At 36.7% G+C, this 12,113-nt stretch overlaps 1 protein-coding gene across 7 annotated transcripts in view; it reads left to right on the plus strand.

Annotated features, from left to right (window-relative positions):
- The first annotated feature begins 455 nt into the window (after positions 1-455).
- TRIQK (triple QxxK/R motif containing) overlaps positions 456-12,113 on the plus strand; it is a 77,010-nt gene continuing 65,352 nt past the window's right edge. For 2 of the 7 annotated variants that reach the window (XM_011937048.1, XM_011937049.1), the window contains exons 1-2: positions 456-593; positions 7,406-7,564. The gene's annotated coding sequence lies outside the window, so the exon portion shown is untranslated. Of the gene's footprint in view, positions 793-1,010; positions 1,096-7,405; positions 7,565-12,113 lie in introns of those variants that run through there. The other 5 variants (XM_011937050.1, XM_011937051.1, XM_011937055.1 and 2 more) reach the window with 5 other exon arrangements.

A 12,113-nucleotide genomic window follows, 5' to 3' on the forward strand; every position in this document is an offset into this window, starting at 1 on the left:
TCCTGAATCTTAATTGTAGGTCATGTTTTTGCAGTCTTTCCTAAATTTATTAATCTCTGGTTAATGTTAATATAAAACGATTTTTTTCTTTTTTGCGGTTTCAATGTGCAATGAATTCATTGTTTACACAGACAGTGCACCCTTCCATTTAGGGATGCTTCTTACGGATGATCCTGTGAATTGGGGAGTGTGTCTGTGTGAGATGGGAGGGTTCAGTAATCAAAATAACATAGTTTTCCGTTTTATATTTACAAAACAAGTCACAGTCTTTATTTTTAATTTCTACAGTCACCTCGTGAGACAGGTATTATTAGCACTCCAGCGTGGCATCAAAATGAGGGAAAGGCCTCAGGGCCAGCGCCTTTGCGTCCTGGACGGGCGTAGAGGCGGGAGAAAGGCCGACCAATCCGAGAGCCGGCTGAGGCCTGGTCCCGCCCCCGCGGGCATAGCCCCGCCTCTTTTCCGCCTCACCCTTTGGGTGTAGGGGTGTGCGGCTGGCTTGTCCCGCCCCTGCCCCTGAGTGACAGGACCGTGGACAGCAACATTTCCCACCGGACACGAAGTTTGTCGGCCCTTGCCTTGGCAGAGCTGAGGTGTGTGTCCGGCGAGTGCGAGGGGATTGGGGAGACCCTGCCCAGGAAGCTCGGGGTCCGGGAATGAAAACGGGAGCACCTCCTTAGCGAGCCCTAAAGCGTTTAGGAGACGATCGTTCCGTCCCTGGGAGCGGCACTTGGGCGGGCTGGGCGGAGGGAGGCTCTGCAAGAGAAACCCGGAGTCCAGGAAACCCAGTAGGTACGATGATCACTGAAGGACCTGTTCCCGATGAGCAGGGCGCTGGCTGCGGGGTGGGGGATGGAGGGTGCTAGGTTCGGTGGGCGTGGCCGTTGCGGTTGCTAAGGAACGCGCGGTTCCAGCCCTGCCAGCATGTCTGGCGTCAGCCGCTGGGCCCTGGACACGTTAGGCCCGCCCATCTTCCAAGGTCTTCCACGCGGCTCGGGATTGGCTCCTTTGTGATGTCCGATAACTCGCGGCCGCTTATTTCTCTGTGCAGCTCTCTGGGTTCTGCAGTTCCCTTATGGGGCCCGCTTTCCTGTGGTACTCCTCTCCACTCTTTCTCCTGCTTTCTCTTATTAATGAACGAGTATTTGCATACCAAAACATTTGCAGAGAAGAGATTCAGACAGGACTAGGTGACTTTATTGGTAGTGGTGAGGTTGGGGGGCGGGGGTATTTTTCTTGGAGCTTGGTGAATTCCTGAATCCATCAGATGTTGGTGTCCACGTGGATGTCTAGGAAAAGGGGATTGGAGATCAGGTTTCTTCTACTTGGAGTTCTCTGCTGCTTGTTTGAGCTTAATAAGCCCGAAGAAGTTGAAGCAATTTATTGCTGGAGGAGCCCCAATGTATAATCTCTCTTTCATTCTCTACTGTGGAGAGGTGTGCTAAACCTGTAGAGCTGTTTTTGCTTCACCCGGCTCATACTTAATGATCAACAAGTATGGTATGAGATGGTAACCTTAGACAACCATTTCAAATCTCCCTTTGTTTGCTCATATACTCTGTCTCCCAATGATTCAGAGACAGAGTACATTCCAGAAAGAAAACACAAAAGAGGTAAAAATCTTTTACTTCCCTCTGCCAGGTTTACCGTGTAAACCCCCAGGAAGGAAGCTTGTGCTGCTTGTTAACATTGGAAAGAGCATGGGCCTACAAGCCCGGAAACTGGCAGGGTTAAGAAATGTTTGTCCTTGGGCAATAACTCTCGTAATTGTTTTGTTATCTGTAAATTGGAGACTCTAGGATATGCCCTAAATGAGGAATAATTGATTGTGAAAGTATCATTTATGATCTACACAAATGTAAAGCATTATTGATTATACTCTTAATACTTTTGTCTATATGATCTGAATTTATAAACACATATAAATATTGCCATTCAGCTTTAAGTATTTTCAAATTTCCCTTGTGATTATTTTGTTTTTTTTTTTTTTTAATCTTTGGGTTATTTAGAAATGGGGAAGAAATTCGCTCGTCTGTTCATTATTGATTCTGTGCTGGCTCTGGTTAGGTAGCACCTGTAATGTCTTGAACGACACTTTTTCGGCTTTAATATCACTAGGTATATATATATACCTGACAAGATTGGGAAACATTACCTTTTAATGCAAGGATGACTAACCTTTTTGGTGTCATTCACCATTTTGAGAAACCAAGGAAAGCTATTGACTTGCTCCTCAGAAAAACGCAAAAAATTAGGCTTAAAAAAATTTTAAGCCTAAATGGACCCTGTTTTTGTTCAACTTCTTTAGGGATAAGAAAATTATTCCCTCCCACTTGCCTCATCCTACAGAGAGACTAAGTAACTTTTACCCAAGGCTACCTAGCTGGGAGCAGAGTGGGGCTTTTGCCTTTCTTCCACAGTGCCTCTTACCATAGCATACCTTAGTTCAGGGCCTTCAGTCATCTGCAGTTCCCTTTTGGGACCCCCATTCCCACGGTACTTTTTTTTTTGAGCGCTAACAAACAGGAACTACCAATGTTCAGTTAATTGTTGCTATCTTACAAAGCCGTGTAATCTATGTTTTATCCCAAATGCCCTTTGATCATAACCTCTTAAAGCACATTCTGGTATTTAAACAAGTAAAAAGAATATCATCAAATATTTTGAGAAAAATGTGAAATTGTATTTTTTTTTTTTTTGAGATGGAGTTTCACTCTTGTTGCCCAGGCTGGAGTGCAGTGGTGTGATCTCAGCTCACCACAACCTCTGCCTCCCTGGTTCAAGCGATTCTCCTGCCTCAGCCTCTCGAGTAGCTGGGATTACAGGAATGCACCACCACACCCGGCTAATTTTGTATTTTTAGTAGAGACGGGGTTGTTCCATGTTGGTCAGGCTGGTCTCGAACTCTCAACCTCAGTGATCCGCCCACCTCAGCCTCCCAAAGTGTTGGGATTACAGGCGTGAGCCACCGCGCCTGGCCAAAATTGTACTTTTGACTTACCCCAGCATCTCTTTGGTCTAATATGGGTTAATGTTAACCTCAGGAATCTATTATTATTTCCATTTTGTAATCCACATCTTCTCTTTTCCATCTCTATTCCATAAATGAAACTAAATTCATGTACATATTTTACAGTTTTATTTCCAAAGATGAAATAAAATATTTCAATATTATAATAAGAAATAATGGATACCATTATATGCCAAAATTCTAGATGTTTATAGAGATAAATATGTACAATATTTAATAAGTGAGTTACATATCAATCAGATAACCAAAGATGTGTCCAGCAGGTATAGGTGAATTGTACAGAGAAAGTATGTAATTGATTGAAATGGGGTCAGGAAGGGTGTCTATGAATTCAAGTTAGACAAGGCTAGGGCTGAGCAACATTGAAATAAGTATAACAAGATTTGTAAAGCTATTAAGCTGTCAATGGGTTCTTGTGGTTGGAAAATCAAAAGAAGTTTAGTGATTGGGGCCTAATCTAGAGAAAAGTGGCTAGAGTTGAGGCAGTATGAACATGCTGGCAAAGGCTGAGAAGCCTCTTATACGACACGCAAAACTATTTGCATCTTGTAGGCAATGAGGATCCATTTCAGGTTTTCAAATGGAGAGCAACACGATCAAATTGGTATTTTAAAATGGTTCTGAAGCTTTTTCAAATACTGTACCGTACTTTCTAAAATTCTTTAATTCTATAATTATACTTTCATGGAATAAAAGTGGTATAGAGGTATACATATGTTTTCCTTTTAGGGGGAATATATAAACAATCCCCTAGTTACTCTAGGAACTTACGCGGTAGGTAAACTTATGTGAGCAGGTTGTTAAATAAACGTAAATCATTAACATTTTTCGAATATTAAGAAGTTACTTATAAAGTAAACACGTAATCTGTTCTTGCTTCTGAGTAGATAGAACTGCTTTAAGACAAAACATAATGTATATGGTTGCATACTGCACCACTTTTATATATGGCTTATAGAAACTTTATGAAAGCTTGAGACAATAGTTTAGTTATAGATCACTTGAATATATTTAGATTTTCTTTGCTTAGATATTTAAAAACAATGTTTAAAATTAATGCTTTGCATTTCTTCTAATAAAATTAATACATTTGTTTGGAATGCCTTTGTAGAATTTGACTGAATACATACCCCCTTTGAACCTTGATTTAGATATATAATGAAAATAGTTATTCAGATGATGTTGTCTCATATTTATGTAGACCTTTATATTTGACACATTTTCATAAAAATACTTCATTTCATTCTTACTTGACATATATATGTGTATATGTATATATGTGTATATGTGTATGTACACATAAACATACATATACGTATATTTATATACCTACATACACATGTATATTTATATACCTATTTACATATATGTATATATGCTTATGTATACTTGTATGTATACGTAAAAAGGCTCTTACTCCGTTTTACAGAGGTAGAGTCTGTAGTTCTGGTGAATGGTCTGAACATAGAGGAAAGAGAAGTAAGCTCTATGATCAGATAGATTTGAGTTCAAATCTCTGCTCCTTTCCCTGTCAACTTTGCATGCTTGGGCAAGTCAGTTAATCATTAGGAAACTCAGTTTCCTCAGTTGGGAAATTGTACCTATCACACAGAAATGTTATGAAAATTTATGATATGTGATGTGCTTACCACAGTGTTTGCCACATTAGTTGCTAGTCAACTAGCCACATTAGTTGCTAGTCAACAAATGGGTAGCTGCTGATATTATTACTAATATTAACAATCATCATTAATAAGGCTCCTGACACCCATCACTTGCATTTTCAAAATCCAGAAGTTCTGCAGAATTAAACTTTGTCAAGTTTTCTACAAACTTAATTGATACAAAAACCAGACTTGAAATGACATAGGACTATTTACGTATTTAGTAGGCATAAGATTTTTCTATGAAGTATTAATGTGCTTCCCCCACATCCTTTCAGGAGTGTTATGTAATTATAGTAGATGGAATTTATTACATTTTTTATAATCTAAAATCATTCAAGACATATCTGGCCCAAACATTTTAGATAAGGACTGTAGACTTGTATTTTTATGACACTTGTATTGTAATAACAGCTTTATTGAGCTATATTTCACAATCATAAGGTTTACCATTTTAAAGTGTGCAATTCAGGAGTTTTTAGAATACTCCTAATATTGTGCAACTATCTAATTTCAGAATATTTTCATTATCTCAAATAGAAATTCTGTACCTGTTATGTCAGTTCCCATCCCTTCTGCCTCTGCCCCCTTAAGCAACCACTGATCTATTTTCTTTCTCTATTGACCTTCCCATTCTGGACATTTCACATAAAGGGAACAATAGAAGTTATGCATTAAGTGGACTTTTGTGACTGACTTCTTTCACTTAAGACACGTTTACAAGGTTCATCCATGTTGCAGCATTATCAGTATTTCATTCTTTTTAATATTCCATCATATCAGTATATACCACATTTATATACCTGTTCATCATGAGTTGTTTCTACCTTTTGGCTATTAGAATAATGCTGCTATGCGCCGGACGCGGGGGCTCACGCCTGTAATCCCAGCACTTTGGGAGGCCGGGGCGGGCGGATCACGAGGTCAGGAGATTGAGACCATCTTGGCTAACACGGTGAAACCCCGTCTCTACTGAAAATACAAAAAATTAGACGGGCGTGGTGGCGGGCCCCTGTAGTCCCAGCTACTTGGGAGATTGAGGCAGGAGAATGGCGGGAACCCAGGGGGAGGAACTTGCAGCAAGCCGAGATCTCGCCACTGCACTCCAGCCTGGGCGACAGAGGGACACTCCCTCTCAAAAAAAAAAAAAAAAAAAAAATGCTGCTATAAACATTTGTATATAAGTTTTTGTGCAGAGATGTTTTCATTTTTCTTGGATATATATATCTAAGTAAAATTGCTGGTAACTCAGTAACTCTGTATTTCGATTTTTGAGGAGCTGCCAAATTTTTCCAAGTGTGGCAGTATCATTTTACATTTCTACCAGCAATGTATGAAGGTTCCAGTTTCTCCACATCCTCATCTCCTCTTGCATTTTTTAAAAAAATAGCCTTCCTACTAGGAGTAAAGTGGTATCTCATTATGGTTTTTATTTGGATTTTCCTAACAACTACTGATGTTGAACATCTTTTCATGTGCTTTTTGGCAATTCGTATGTCTTCTCTGGAAAATTGTTTAAATATTTTGCCCATTTAAAAATTGTATTGTTTGATCTTTTATGTTGAGCTGTGAGAGTTCTTTATGTATTCTGGGCATAAGACCTTTATTATATATATGGTGTGCAAGTATTTTCTTCTATTCTGTGGACTGTCTTTGCACTTTTTTGGTCATGTTCTTTAAAGCACAAAATTTTTATTTTAATGCAGTCCAATTTGTTTTTTATTCTGTTGCTTGTGCTTTTGGTGCTGTATCTAAGAGACTATTTTCTAACTCAAAGTAATAAAGTTTTATTCCCATGTTTTCCTTTAAATGTTTTATAGTTTTAGTCTTTGCATTTAGTTCTGTGATTCATCTTGAATAAAGTTTTGTGTTTGCTGTGAGGTAAGGGTCCAACTTTATTATTTTGTAGCACCTTTGTTAAAAAAGATTATTCTTTCATATTATTACTCTTGACTTGTGTTGTTAACACTATTTAAAAGCAACCCCAAAATTGCTATTATTAATTATCTCATTAGAATTAGTAAAGTAAAGCTTGTGTTCCCGAATAGTTGGGGTTAAATTTTGATTTGGTATTATTATTAGACAGCAGTTTGGAAATATTTAAATTTTATATTCTTATCCACATGAGAGCAATTGCAGTGTAAAACTAGACATAAGTTCATTGCCTGGCATTTAATATGTATTCGGTAAATATTCACTGTACAAAAATGAATAAATCATGCATTACCTGCTTGTTATTCCATGTTGCTTTTAAAATGGGCATTTAGAAAGTAACATATACTTAAACATTTAAGACTGAATAAATATAATTGGTTTTTAAGTCAGCCTTGTGTAAATTAAAATAACAAAATAATTTTATATCAGTCTCTTTACATTTATGCTTGACTTTAGAAAACAGTAGAAGCATCTCCTGCTACTTTTCAGATAATTGTTTAAGACACACTGGGTCACATAAATTTAAATAGATTTTTCTGTTACAGTACTTCTCAGAGCCTTCGTAATAATATGAGAATGTGCCTTGTTAAAATGGGGCATAATATGCAACAATTTCCAATTATATTTCGCATAGAAACGTATTCAGATTGAATAAATAACAGCAAACCAAGAAACACCTTTTGGAAATGTTTTCCCTGTGATTTAAATTTGTGGACAATTAGGGAACTGGAGATCATCCATTTACTATTTCTATATACTTTGTTTTGAATTTCAGTAAGAAAAATCACCAAGAATATAATTTTTGGTATTTGGAATTGAATTTGCCAGGAATGCAAGCACAGCTACCTAACTAAAGACCTTGGCTTTGGAAACATCTTACCCCTTGGCAGCTCTCCAGAGTTTAGACTTGGCAGCATCAAAGACACAACGCAAGGTGTGTTTATTTGATTTAACATTTTGCAAGAGGTGTTTTGATTTGTGGTTTGTTTTCTTTCACTTTGTACTTATTGCTTTGGGTTGTTTTCTTCTGGCAATGAACCTGGGTTCCAAGCATAGTTTCTTCTTATGGAAGGCAGTATTACAATAAGGAAATGTTTTTACTTGTATTTATTTTGTGATATTTCAGCAAATCCAAATAAATGAAGTAACATTTATAAAGCCATACATTTATAACTGATTTATTTGTTAAATGTTTAGTATTATCAATTGTCTATTAAGATTTGTTGCTACATTAAATGCTTGGTCTGTCTTGATGTTTAGTGCATCATTATACTTTGGTATATTGCAATATTTTGGTAATTATTTATTGGTTTTAATCACTGTCCTGCATATTAAGTAATGAACAGATTAATATCATCATAAAATATCATTTACTCAGCAATATTTCTTAGTAAGTTGATACATCCATTTTTCTCATGTATTGTGGAGAGAGGAAATATGACATAAAATGGAAGAATATGGGTGTCTGTTTATCTCTGACCTCATCACTTACTGTTCTTTCCCACTCCTCACTCTACTCAAAGCCTTTAAATAGCTCTTCATTTTACTCAACATCAAATCTAAATAAAGCTTTTAAACTGGCCTAAATGTCTCTACAATACTTGAACCATTGTTACTCCTCTAATTTCATCTTTAACTCTTATCATCATCATCCTCTTGGCCTGGGCATACTGCCTTCCTTTTTGCTCTCTAATATGCCAGGCATTTTCTCATCTCGGAATTTTCACACCTGCTATTCTTTCTACTGAATTGCTCTTCATCCATATATAGCAATTGCTTGACCAATTTCCTTCCTTTTCTTTTGGTCTTTATTAAAAGTTCACCTTCTAAATGGAGTCTTACCTGATGACCATCCAACGCTTTATATTTTTTCTTTGCTCTATGATTTTTGTCACTATTTGTTAAACTATGTATTTACACTTATTTTTCTTGCTTATTATCATTATCCCTCATAAGAATACAAGGCATATGAAGGCAGGAATTTTCTTTTGCTCTGTTTTCACTCTATCTCTAGTAACTGGAGTGGCCCCTAGCCCTTGATGAGTGAATGCATGAATGATCAGTGAATCCAGTAAATGTGTTTTAACTACTTACTAAGAGCTAGGCATTAACAATTCCTACCTTCAGGAGTATAGTTTAACAAAGGAAATGGATAATTCCAGCAGCCATTTTACTATAGTATTGTTTTATAATAAGAATATGAATAGAATGCTGTCATCACTTGGAAAAGCAGCATTTAAATCAGACTATGCCGTACTTATGAAAGGCTTTTGGAGAAAAGTAACCCTTTGTATCAGTCAGAGGAGCTCAGGTTATACTGTAGAAAAAGCAAGCCCAAATTTCAATGTCTTAACACAACACACAAACTACATATCCAAAATGAGTTGATAGGTCAGTTCTGGACCCAAGATATTGAAGGTTTTATCCAAATATACTTCCATGATCACTGCAGCAGTGGGACGGGAGTGTGGCTCATTATGTACTGGCATTTAGAGTTTCACTGGTCAAAGCAAATTGCTAAATTTTGAATGGGGAACTATGAAGTGCAGTATTGCCTTCTATCCAGAGGGAAAGGGGAATTATAAGATTAATGAGTTGAATTAATGACTGTCATACCTTTGTACTGATTTAAAGGAGTATAAGATATCCAGGTAAAAGGTATTTAAAAGCATTTTCAGATGATATACCTAGGTGTAGTTTTTTTTGACATTTATCTTTTTTGATGTTCTCTGAGCTTCTTGGATTTATGGTTTGGTGTCTGACATTTATTCTCAGTCATTATTGTTTCAAATATTTCTTCTGTTCTTATCTTTTTCTTCATTTTCTGATATTCCCATTATGCATATGTTATACCTTTTAGAGTTGTACTACAATCTTTGAGTATTCTGTTCTCTCTCTCTGTGTGTGTGTGTGTGTGTGTTTTATCTTTGTTTTCTGGTTTTGGAGGTTTCTATTGATTTACCTCAAGCTTAGAGATCTTTCCTCAGCTAGTGTTCAATCTATGAATAAGCTCATCAAAGGCACTCTTCATTTCTGCTGTTGTGTTTTTGATCACGAGCATTTCTTTTGGTTCCTTCTTAAGATTTCCATCGCTTTGCTTACGTTCTCCGTCTGTTATTGCATGGTGTCTACTTTATCCATTAGAGCCTTTGGCATATTAATCATATTTAAGTTTCCAGTTTGATAATTTCAACATCCCTGCCATGTCTGGTTCTGATGTTTGTGTATCTCTTCAAATTGTGTTTTTTGTTTTGTTTTGTTTTGCCTTTTAGTATGCCTTGTAATTTTTTTCTTGATAGCTGGATATGATGTACTGGGTAAAAGGAACTGCTGTAAATAGGCCTCTAGTAACACGGTGGTAATGTATGGGGCTAGGTGGTGTACTCTGTAGTCCTATTATTAGGTCTTAGTCATTTAGTGAGAATTGGCTTTTGAACTGTGAGCTTCACAAGTGTTTCTCCATTTCTCCTCCTCTTTAGTGAAGACAGGATGGCAAGAGTGGCCTGGAGTTGAGTATTTCTCTTCTTCCACATGGAAAGCTAGAGTGGGCTAGAGTTAGGGGTTTACTGTTTCCCAGGTCAGTTAGGCTTTGACAGTACCCAGCAAGTTTTCCTTTGATTAACTAGTTTCTCCTGAGGAAGGATCTTGTTAAGAATAACAGAGTGCTGTAGCATATTTCAAAATGGTTCCTTTTTCCTCTCCCACTGAGATATTTCTCAGATATTTACTGTGAGAAGCTAGTTGAGCTCCTGGTGGTGAAACTCACAGAGTGTGGGAGTCCTTCTTTGTCTTGGTTCCCGTAGAGTTTTTAATTCAGACTTTTTCATCCTGAGCTTCTAGCAGTTTGTCAATTACAGTTCATATTTTTCTACCAGAGCACTGGTTCCTTTGACAATTTCCACTCATGGATTTCTGACTGGTAAGCTATGACTCTCTGCATTTGCCTATTTTTCCAATCTTCAGGGTCAGAATTGTGCTCTGTGTCCTCATTTTTCTTAAGAATCCAAAAAGGGTGCTGATTTTTCAGTCTGTTTAATTTTTTACTTCGAAAAGGGATGGAGTGATGACTTCTAAGTTCCTTACATACAGAAATGGAAACTGGAAGCCTATGATATATTTTTTAGATGATAGATATTTTAGTAAAAGATTTTCAGTTGGCCCTCCATATCAAGGGGTTTTGCATCCATGAATTCAGGCAATTGCAGATCAAAACCACTAAGGATAAAAAAAAAATAAAAATAGCCATACAACAATAAAAAATAACAGAAAAATACAGTAAACAATTGTTTACATAGCTTTTACATTGTATTAAATGTTATACATAATCTAAAGATGACTTAAAGAATACAGGGGAATGTACAACATAGGTTAATGCAAATGCTACACCATTTCATGTAAGGGATTCCAGCACCTGTGGATTTTGGTTTCCACAGGAGTCCTGGAACCAATCCCCGATGGTTATGGAGGGAGACCTGTGTAATACTATACTAAAGTTTAATATTCAAAAAGAAAATAGAAAAGTAGAGTATTTGTGGACATTTTCTTAAAGGTTTTGGAAGATATTGGTTGGAATGTACTATAAGGGCTTTTCTAAAATTGTATTTCTTGTTTGCCATTATGTATTAGACCTAGGGTTATTTTAAATATTTGAGTTGCTAAACTTATCATTGGAAATTAAAAGTTTGAGGCTTTTATGGCAGAACCAGTTTGATCTAAAGTCAGGCTATTGCTCTAGTAAGAGGAACAGTATTGACCCGCACAATGCATGTAGTGGGTATGTAAGAGGAATTGTGACTTACAGACTTAGTAGAAAAAACATCAAGAAGTTTACAACTCCTGAAGAGAATGCAGAATAAAGAATTGTAGAAGTGTTTACCTGAGAAATTTTTTCTTAGACTGGAGGATAATTTGCAAATTCCCACAATGATTAGAGATTAAGTTTGCAGCTTTAAAAATGGGCACTAGTGTGTAAGCCTTTGTATGTGCATAGGTACGTGTATTAAGTATGTCAATACATACATATTGTGAGACTAGGTTTTCACGGTAAATATCTGACAAAAATTCCTGGGGGAGGGGAAAAGGAATCATTTTGAAATACACCACAGCACTCTGTTCTTAAAAAGGTCTGTCCTCAGGATAAACCAGTGTATGTAAAAAGATTTACTTTCTAAATGTAACTGTTGCTCTACTAATCCAGAGTTTCAAACATGTATGAACAATAAGATAGCATACATAATTTGGCATTTTAAAAATCATCCAAAGATACTTTTGTGGAAGCCACTTAGCTGATGATAGAAGATATTTAAAAGATCAAATAATAGCAGAAATTGTACATTGTATATGTAATTAAGTTGTTATAGGTTTAGTGTATTCTGAGACCATTCTTATATCCTAAGAACCTTAAATACATGGAACTCAAAAATGAGTGTGAGATCAACAACTTTCTTTCCTTCCTTCCTTCCTTCCTTCCTTCCTTCCTTCCT

Source organism: Colobus angolensis, unplaced genomic scaffold (genome assembly GCF_000951035.1).
Source record: "Colobus angolensis palliatus isolate OR3802 unplaced genomic scaffold, Cang.pa_1.0 Scaffold16, whole genome shotgun sequence".
NCBI lineage: Eukaryota > Metazoa > Chordata > Mammalia > Primates > Cercopithecidae > Colobus > Colobus angolensis.